At 40.4% G+C, this 10930-nt stretch overlaps 1 pseudogene; it reads left to right on the plus strand.

Moving 5' to 3' along the window:
• Positions 1 to 362: 362 nt before the first annotated feature.
• On the plus strand, positions 363 to 896 carry LOC102260298 (annotated as a pseudogene).
• The last annotated feature ends 10034 nt before the right edge of the window (positions 897 to 10930 follow it).

Raw genomic sequence — 10930 nt, forward strand, 5'->3', positions numbered from 1 at the left:
CCTGGTAAGTTGTGACAGAGGGAAAGAACAAGTCTAGGGGTTATGATGGGTCCATGCAAGATAGGCATCTACTCATCAGCTGGCACAAGCTGAAATGCATGCTTCCAAATGCCGATGATCAAAAAAATTGATGTAACCACATAACCTGTCATAAATGGCTCAGGAGTTCCCCTTTTAAGACTCTAGTACTCACCACTAATATTCAGGTTACCCATGAATTTTCTCTGGCAAAATCTGGCATTTAAAGTTATTTTTCTCATTTTTAAAATATTGGTGGTGGTGATTTTTGACTCTTTACTAAAAAAAATAACAATTTTATAGTGGAGTGTCTGTATTTCAAAAAGCTACAAGAGCTTAGTCCGAGTGGAGCGAGCGAGCTGAGTGGTTGTGTAGTCACATCTCGGAGACCAGTAGCGCTTGCAGCATGGCTGACCAACTGACTGAAGAGCAGACTGCAGAATTCAAAGAAGCTTTTTCACTATTTGACAAGGATGGTGATGGAACTATAACAAAGGAATTGGGAACGTAATGAGGTCTCTTGGACAGAATCCCACAGAAGTAGAGTTACAGGACATGAAAATGAAGTGGGTGCTGATGGTAATGGCACAGTCGTCTTTCCAGAATTCTGACAATGATGGCAAGAAAAATGAAAGACACAGACAGTGAAGAAGAAATTCGAGAAGCATTCCGTGTGTTTGATAAGGATGGCAATGGCTATATTAGTGCAGCAGAGCTTCGCCATGTGATGACAAACCTTGGAGAGAAGTTAACAGATGAAGAGGGTGATGAAACGATCAGGGAAGCAGATATTGATGGTGATAGTCAAGTAAGCTATAGTTTGTACAAATGAAGACAGCAAAGTGAAGATATTGTACAGAATGTGTTAAATTTCTTGTACAAAAATTTTTTAATTGCCTTTTCTTTGTAACTTATCTGTAAAAGGTTCCCCCTACTGTCAAAAAAAAAAATGCATGTATAGTAATTAGGACTTTATTCCTCCATGTTTTCTTCCCTTACGGTCATTGTCCTGAAACTTTATTTTAGAAAATTGATCAAGTATCATGTTGCATGTGGCTTACTCTGGATATATCTAAACCCTTCTGCACATCTAAACTTAGATGGAGTTGGTCAACTGAGGGAACATCTGGTTAACTACTTTTTTAAAGTAGTTTTCTTTAGGAACTGTCAGCATGTTGTTGTTGAAGTGTGGAGTTGTAACTCTGCGTGGACTATGGACAGTCAACAATATGTACTTAAAAGTTGCACTATTGCAAAACGGGTGTATTATCCAGGTACTTGTACAATATTTTTTTGTACTGCTGATCCTATACCAGAAACATTTTCTTTTATTGTTATTGCTTTTTAAACTCTGTTTAGCCACTTAAAGAAAATCTGTTCATAGCACAATTTGCCTCAACTCCATTCCAAGTTGTATATTATTTTCCAATAAAAAAATTTTTACCTGCTCCCACCCCCGCCTCCCCCAAAAAACTACAAGAACCAGATTTTTATAAGCAGGCTTCCATCTGTCAAAAGGCTCGGTCTTTTTAAAATTAATAGTTTACTTTTTCAAGGCATTTTTAGGTTTACAGAAGAATTATCTGTGAAGTACAGAATTCCCATATACCCTCTTCCTCCTCTACCCAGTTTCCCTATTAACAGTAAAGGTGAGACTAGGTAATGGAAAGACAAGTAAAGGATTTAGATTTTATGATATATACATACATATAATATATGATATATACATATATATCATATATATATTATATATATGGCTAATATGCAAAGTGTCCCCTCGGGAGTTCAACCAGGAGTTTGATCGCTTGCTATGACATGCGCTGACCACCAAGGGGCAGCGCGGAACAAAGGAAGGCCCTGGCCAGTGGCCAGCAGCTGGGGAAGGGAGGCCCCAGCCAGCAGCCAGAAGGAAAGCCCAGGCTGGCAGTGAAAGGCCCTGACTGCTGGCCAGGCCTAAGGACTCTACCCGTGCACAAATTTCATGCACCAGGCCTCTAGTATGCTTATAAAACACAAGACTGATTTTCATAAAGCTGCCCTCTTAGTTACTTTGTTCTACCATTCTGTAGTCAATGGGGACTGCAAACATCATTTATGTTCCCACCAATCCCTTATTTTGACTATTCCACTTGTGTTTTCCTTAGCCTGTTGATATGGTTGATTACATTAACTGGTTTTCAAGTGTTGAGCCAGCCTTGTACACCTGGAATAGACCCCAACTTGGTCACAGTATAGAATTATTTTAATACACTTTACACACATACTGACCCCACTTAAGTTTTAAGATATTAAAAATTCAAAAAGAATACTCCTAAAGTGGTTGGTACTCCTTTCAAATTGCTCCACTGCTATTCACTATACCACTACTACATTGTACCCTGAAGCTCAAAATCTTAGGATGACTATTTTATTGTTCAATCCCTCTCAGCCTTCACACCCATCCTTCCAAGCAAGGTGGAAGAGTCAGCAGGCCAAGCAAGTAAGCAACAGATGGGATGAGGTTTGAGAGGAAGACTGGCTAGGCCATAAAATATTTTGAAGCTAGAGTCTGATTTTTTTTTCTAGATACAGATTTTATTTCAGGAACAGGACTGTATTAGAACTTATAGGCTTATAAGCATGATCTATTTCTGTTTTGAAAAGATCAGTAAAGTTGCTGGATGGAGAATAAATTAGAGGGCAGCAAGAATTAAAATAGAGATACCATTGAGGAAGCTATTGCAGTGTAGTCCAGGTGAGAGAATGATGGAAACTTGGACTACAGTGGGCAGTATAGATGGGGCAGAAATACACAGCACCACGGCCAGCACCTGATTTAATTACAAATATCAAGTCTCACCACACAATTTGTTAATTCTTACCTACATGTAGTGAAGAAAATCTCACGTATTAAGTGCTTACTTAACTCGCTGTATACATCTGACACTATTATGTATCATTTTCATAAACAATTGATAGGCACAATCTTAAAGGCAAAAAAAGAAGGCTCTATGGCAGTGATGGCGAACCTATGACACGCGTGTCAGAGGTGACACGCGAACTCATTTTTTTGGTTGATTTTTCTTTGTTAAATGGCATTTAAATATATAAAATAAATATCAAAAATATAAATCTTTGTTTTACTATGGTTGCAAATATCAATAAATTTCTATATGTGACACAGCACCAGAGTTAAGTTAGGGTTTTTCAAAATGCTGACATGCCGAGCTCAAAACGTTCGCCATCACTGCTCTATGGGCTGGTGGAAATACATAAGTGGTAAGAGTGTGGGCTTGAGTCCTACAGACCAGCCTGAGTTCAAGCTCTGCCATTTACAAGATATGAGACTTTGGCCAAGTTACTGCAACTCTCTCAAAGCCTGTAAAATCTGAGAGGTAACAGTATTTACCTCACAAGACTATCATAAAGATTGACTGAGATATACACTGTTTCCCAAAATATCACACTTCTGCTAGGGAAGATGGTTTTAGATTACATATAGACAAAGATTTTCCATTTTAGTAGTTCTATGTATTGCAATAAATATTTTAAAATACTTATCACAGCAAGCTCTTTATTTTACTACAATTCCCACTTAAGGGAAAATTAAGTTATAAAAATGTCAGTTTAAACCTAAAACCAATGTTAAGAAAAATATTAGTTATAAATAACAGTTTAGGTAGTACTCAGTTTTGGCAAAAAATCTGAAGGCAGTATACAAATGTCCCAAGTTTGGACAACACTGAAAAAATGTATATAAAAAACCTAGCAAAGTAACTGTAATAAATATTAACTACGTATTTACTAGAGCATTTTCTTTTTTCAATGTACTAACAGAAAGCACATAAGACTTACTTTAAAGGGCCTATTGAAATTCAAGCTAAACTATTTAACAGCTACCTGGCTTTGGAAAAGGTATTTGGTCTAAGCATTAGTTCCTCATATGAAGAAAACTACTACCTTGTAAAAAGCACATTTAAAAAAGCAGTTATCAGATTCCTAACAGAACAGTGCTCAAAAAAGCTCTTATTATAGAACAAGCTCAATAAACATCTGTTGATTGGCCTTTTTTCTAGTCTTTTGTAGAGCTGTCACAATAACTTTCTCCCTGAATTATTTTGCAAAGCCTCAATTCTTCAAAAAGTCTTGTCCAGTTAAGCTGTCCCTCAAACACAGCTTTGTATTTTATGGTAAGTCACAGAATTTCAGACTAAAAATGTGTGCAACTCTCCTACACTTTGATAATAGTCTTCTGGTTTGAAACACCAATGCCATTCCTTTCTCCCTATCCAGATGTCCCATCCAGCTCAGGCTGCTGCAGTCCACAGGGATGTCTCAGCTCTGACAGGAAGTGATGAAGAGTCAGTTAACCAGGTTGAGAACTATAATGTGATGTGGATACTCTTTAAAGCCTACAATGTGAGGATGGGATGAAGTAGATTACTCTAACGATCCCTTGCAGAGTTTACATTCTGAGATCTTTTCATGTGCTTACTTACTTGTGATAGTCTTTAATTTCTAAATTTATATCATAAATCATATATTGTCTTTTTAAAAACCTTCATAACCTAAACTACAACATATTTAAAACATTTCAGAACTGGGAATTACAGTAGTTGAATCCCAACTGGAGATCCTGGATAAAATAGTTCACTCTTCTAAGCCTCAATTTCCTACTTTGAAATGTGTGATGTATTCATACAAATACACTTTGAAAATGGTAAAGATCTAAACTAAAGGTACTATTGTTTATATTAATCTCCAAATCTATTCTTCCTAATTCTGTTAGCATCCTTACCAATCTCTCGTTCTCTCTCTCTCTCAAGAAAAGGAAGTATCTTGCCTCAGTTCTGCACCAACTAGTTGAGGCCCTATTAGTCTTAACTTGTAGTATTATGTTGTTCCTAACTGGTCTGTCCATCTCCAGCCTCTATCTCTCCATGAGTCTATGCGAACTTTGTCAACATTTGTACCTCAAAACCTTTCAAAGGCTCCCAACCATGAAATGACCAACTTTCTAATCAACCTTGTTAGCTTTAAGGAATCAAATGGCCTTTGCAGTATCAACTTCCACCCCACATTTGTCACACAGGATAAAAGTACCACCTCCAAGTTTCTTCATGCTCTTTTCCCCTGGAACACTGACTAGTCATTTGCGTGCATCCTCTCAAACTCAAGTGATCCCCTACCACAAAACAAATGTGATTGCTCTTCTCTCTAAAAGTAAATTCATCTCTTATGGGTAGCACTAATGTAATAGTTGCACTGTGCCTATCATAATCCTTTGTAATTGATAAATTTATACACACAAGGAGCAGAGGCTGAATCACCTCCCCAAAGGACCCAGACATACTCTTAATGCTTGAGAAAAAAAAATTTTTAAGTGATAAACAACCGAGTTTTCTTTCCTTCCAACGTTAGACACGTCACATCATTCTGTCATAGGGCAATATGTGATCTTCACCTTTGAGCCAACCATCAATCTAGATCTACTTCCAAATTGATTTAGCTCAAAGCTAATCTTTCCTCTGAAGCACATAAGTATTATTCTTAAAACTCTCACAAGAAATATATAAGCAGCTTATAATCCAGAAGTGTGAGAAAATGAGTGTGAAAAAGCAAAAGTGTTGCTCTTCCACCTCCCCAAAGAAGATAGGGTAAGAGCTGGTTTTTAAGAAAACATTTGTTTAAAAAAAGTGCTGCCCTGGCCAGGTGGCTCAGTTGGTTGGAGCGTCGTCCCATACACCAGAAGGTTATGGGTCCGATTCCCAATCAGGGCATGTACCTAGATTGCAGGTTCCATCCTCGGCTGGGGCACATGCGTGAGGCAACAGATCAGTGTTTCTTTCTCTCTCTAAAAATCAATGAAAACATATCCTCAGGTGAGGATTTAAAAGAAAAAAAAATGTTTAAGTACTGACATAGGAAAATGAAGAGTAAGACTAAAGAATATAAAAGTATATACTTTTTAAAAATATATATATATTTTTTTAATATATTTTATTGATTTTTTACAGAGAGGAAGGGAGAGGGATAGAGAGTTAGAAACATCGATGAGAGAAAAACATCAATCAGCTGCCTCCTGCACACCCCCTACTGGGGATGTGCCCGCAACCAAGCTACATGCCCTTGACCGGAATCGAACCTGGGACCCTTCAGTCCGCAGGCTGACGCTCTATCCATTGAGCCAAACTGGCTAGGGCTAAAAGTATATACTTTTTAGCCCCGGTCAGTGTGGCTCAGTTGGTTGGAGTGTCATCCTGTGCACCAAAAGGTGGTGGGTTCAATTTTTGGTCAGGGTACATACCCAGGTTGCAGGTTCCATCCCCAGTTGGGGCACATGTAACCAATCAATGCTTCTCTCTCATGTCGATATTTGTCCTTCTCCTTCTCTCACTCTTCCTCTCTCTAAAAAAAGTATATAGTTTTTGGTGCACCAATTTTGAAAACAGATTAATATAATCGCTTAGTAATACTCATCTTTCCTTCTCAGACAGGTCATTCCTGGAAATAAAGATCAGAGTGAATGTGTGGAAATTAACTACACTATATGAATGGGCTAATGGGCCCAAACTTCTTTGCATCTCACAATATTCCTTACTCAATGTCTAAGATTTTCATTGATATCCTCAACTCAAGGCCAAAAAAAAATAAAACAAAGATCCTGCCTTCAAGGAACTTACAGCCAGGTCTGGAGTGCTGGTGGTCACACATGTAATCATGTTAATGGATGCTTTAGTGAATCCGGCTATGAGAGAAAGTACAAGAAAGATTGAACAAAGAAGGGGAACACTTGAGTAGGGGGAAAGGGAGACACATCTCAAGAGTGAACATTATATTCAAAAGCAAGCAGATATGCAGCATGGCCCACCAGAGCCTTGCTGGTCCACAGACCAGCATTTTTATCATTTGGGGGCCTGTTAGAAATGCAGAATCTCAGTCCCCTGCCTAGATTTATAAAATCCAAACCTACTTTTTAAATTTTTTTTAAAATATATTTTTATTGATTTCAGAGAGGAAGGGAGAGGGAGAGATAGAAACATCAATGATGTGAAGGAATCATTGACTGGCTGCCTACTGCATGCCCCACACTGGGGAGCGAGCTTGTAACCTGAGCATGTGCCCTTGACTGGATTCGAACCCAGGACCCTTCAGTCCGCAGGCTGCCGCTCTATCCACTGAGCCAAACAGGCTAGGGCAAAACCTACATTTTTAACAATATCCCCAGGAAATTCTTATACTCATTATAGTTTCAGAAACCCTGTAGACTTCAAAATAGTAGTTTGGTATGGTTAGAATATAGGATGCCTTGGGAAAGAACTCATAAGGAGTGAGGCTCCAACATCTCCAGATCATGGAGCACCTTATTCTGGACCTAATGGGAGTCATCACAGTGTCTGACTGTAAGTAATAAAATGATATGATCAAATTATCAAGGAGACTAGGGAATGATATGGGGATTGGAGGAACAGATTCATTCCATATGAAGTAGATCTAATAAGACTTAATCATTGTGGAGTCAATACATGGGGGTGGGGGAGGTGTCAATGAAATATGAATGAGAAATCTCAAGGAAACAGCAACAGCAATATTCACAAAAGCACAGAACACACAAGGAACAGATTTGGGAGGAAAGACTAGTGCAATATGAGATGTGATGGATCTGAAGTACCTGTAGTTCAATCATGATGTCTAGTAGATAGTCTATGTACAGGAAGAGAAATAATGCCATCATCAGATAGGTAGGGGCTGATACCCTGAAAATGAAAGAGGTCACCCAAAGGGGATAAAAAATTAGAAAGCAAAGGACAAAGGACAAAACATCAACATTTAAGAGAAAAACAGAGGAAAAAGGAAGCACCAAAGCCAGTGAGAAAAATTCTAAAGACAAGAAAGAGTAATGTCACCAATGCCAAGAAAAGGGTCTAATGAAGGCAAAATGGGAGACAGAGTAATATGCCAGAGATCAAGGCCTTGAACATGGATCATCTCACACATACACAAGTGACTAGGAGTTATATATATCAATGGTTCTTTCTGGGTTATAGAATTAGGATGATTTTTAGTTTACTGCTTTTCCCCTGCATGTTGCCATTGTTCCTCATGAGTTTTATAATTTAAATATATACGATAAAAAAGTTAATAAACAAGACAACGATGGCTTTTGCAGAGGTGACTGCAGTGGGTAGATGAGTGGATGCAAAGTGAGGAAATGCAGGATGGGAGTACAGACAGGGAAGAGAGATTGGGAAGCATCTAGAGCAGTGGTTCTCAACCTTCCTAATGCCGCGACCCTTTAATACAGTTCCTCATGTTGTGGTGACCCCCAATTTCATTGTTACAAATTGAACATAATTAAAGCATAGTGATTAATCACAAAAACAATATGTAATTATATATGTGTTTTCCGATGGTCTTAGGCGGCCCCTGTGAAAGGGTTGTTCGAGGTCGTTTGACCCCCAAAGGGGTCGCGACCCACAGGTTGAGAACCGCTGATCTAGAATAAGTCTAGAGTCCTGGGAAAAGTTTTGTCTTTCAGGTGGGAAAGACCCAGGCATGCTTAGAGGCTGAAGGATAGAAGATTGCATAGAAAAAGGGTTTAGTGCCCAGGAGAATAAGGGGACAAATACTTCTTTACTTGCTGAGCACACAGTGGTGAATAAGACAAAGTTCTGCTCTCACACAACTTATTTTCTAAGAAAATAGAGAAAAGATAAACAAGTAATATCAGACAAGTGAGATATGCCATGATAAAACTAAAATAGGGTAGTTTTTAGAGCAGTGGTTCTCAACCTTCTGGCCCTTTAAATTCAGTTTCTCAGGTTGTGACCCAACCATAAAATTATTTTCATTGCTACTTCATAACTGTAATGTTGCTACTGTTATGAATCGTAATGTAAATATCTGATATGCAGTATGGTCTTAGGCAACCCCTGTGAAAGGGTCGTTTGACTCCCAAAGGGGTCGCGACCCACAGGTTGAGAACCGCTGTTTTAGAGTTTTGACATAAGGCTTCTCTAAAGAAATAGCATTTAAGTTGAGTCCTAAATGACAAGAATTTAATTTTACAAAGAAGCAGGAAAGACCTGTTACCTCTACTTTACAGATGAGACCGAGGATAAAAGAGGTTAGGTTAAGATTTTGCAGCAAGTAAATGGACCCAGGTCTGATGAACACCCAGACCTTTTATAATAGAACTAGAGGCCCAGTGCACGAATTTGTGCACGGATGTGGCCCCTTGGCCTATCAGGCGATCAGGGGCAGATGGGGCCGGCTGGCTGGGAAGGGACCGTGGGAGATTGGCCAGCTGACCCTGATAGGGGCCCATTGGGGCCCTCTGGCTGTGGAGGGGCCGTGGGAGGGCTCCAGGGCGTGTCCGGCCCTCTCGCCCAGTCCCCATCGGCTGGACCCCAGCAGCAAGCTAACCTACCAGTCGGAGCGTCTGCCCCTTGGTGGTCAGTGCGCGTCATAGCAACTGGTTGTGTGGTCAAGCAATTCATCAGACACTTAGCATGTTACACTCTTATTATATAGGATACCCTTTCTACTAGATTGTGTTCCCTCAAATGCAACAGTGAAGATGAATGATAGACCCTTCAAGGGATGTTAAGGACTAGACAAATAAGAGTAACTGGCATAACATTTTTTGTCAGAAGAACACTTTGAAAGCCAAAAGATGTAGTTCTGCAAAAGCAGAGGCAAGAAGGTCAACTTCTGAGGCCTAATGAGAAAATCCAGGCAGGCTGCAGGCTACAAGTAGGCTACATTCCCAAGATTTATAACTAAATTGTTAAGCAGTCATGAAACATTTCCTCCATTTAATTTCATGCAGAGAGCCGGTTTCCAGGCTGGTGCACAAAGATCCATGTAATCATACTTACTACTATAGTAACTAATAAAGCACTTACTAGGTACCAGGCCCCACTACCAACACTTCTCCCACTTTATAACTAAGGAAATAGGCCTGGCTGGAGATATTAAGGAACTTGTCTAATGGCACTAGGCAAATAAATAGAGGTCAGCAGTCCAGCCCGGGCCTATTACAGATCCTTAGCTCTTAGTCTCAGTTCTTATGCTCTCTCCCAAAATATCTTTAAACACTAGTCTTTCAAAGTCAGCTTTTCCCCAATTCTAAAACCTCAGTGCCCATCTCCCCTTCTCAGTGTCAGGAATACTATTCAAATGAACACTTTCATCAGGCTTCCTTAGTCCCCACCCCCACCCCCAAAAGTCTAACACCAAACCTATCTCTTGATCAACTTCAATCCATGAGGGCATTTACTCACACATTTGACACCCACTGAGAATTTAACTTGCCTTTGGAGTCCCGACGGAGTGCCTTGCATGTGTTCATTTATTCATTCATCGACACTTACCGAGCCTACGGTGACAACTCCCAACCCATACCACAATCTCGTAAATACTAGGAAATTCAAGCAAAATCCCAAACTGATCATAATTAAATGACCATCTCTAAGCTACCCCTAGGCTCATTCAAAACTCCCCACCTATTCTCCCCCTCCGCCCCCCGAAATAAAACTCAAAATCGAAGTCCTAGCTGGTTACTGATCACCAATAATGCGCGCCCAAGGGACAGCCCTGGCCGGTCAATCCTAAGGAGAGTAACACCCGACCCTCGCAGCAGCCTTCACAGCCCCCCTCGGCTTCGTAGGCCGGAGGTAGCCCGAGGACATGATCCTAACCGGAAACAAGCCATGCCCGCGGCCATGACCTTCTGAAGGCGACCAACCCCATCACCCGAAAATCCCTGTAGGGAGCATGGTCCGATGCCCCGGGATGTTCAGCCCTGGAGCGGCGAGTGGGCACGGAGAGGGGGCAGGAGGGACCATGCCCCTCCAGGGTCCACGACTGATCACCCGGAAGACGCCCGAACTGCAGACGGGCTGCGGGGAGTGCGGGGCACTCACCCGGG

Source organism: Myotis brandtii, unplaced genomic scaffold, assembly GCF_000412655.1.
Source record: "Myotis brandtii unplaced genomic scaffold, ASM41265v1 scaffold191, whole genome shotgun sequence".
In the NCBI taxonomy this organism is placed as follows: Eukaryota; Metazoa; Chordata; class Mammalia; order Chiroptera; family Vespertilionidae; genus Myotis; species Myotis brandtii.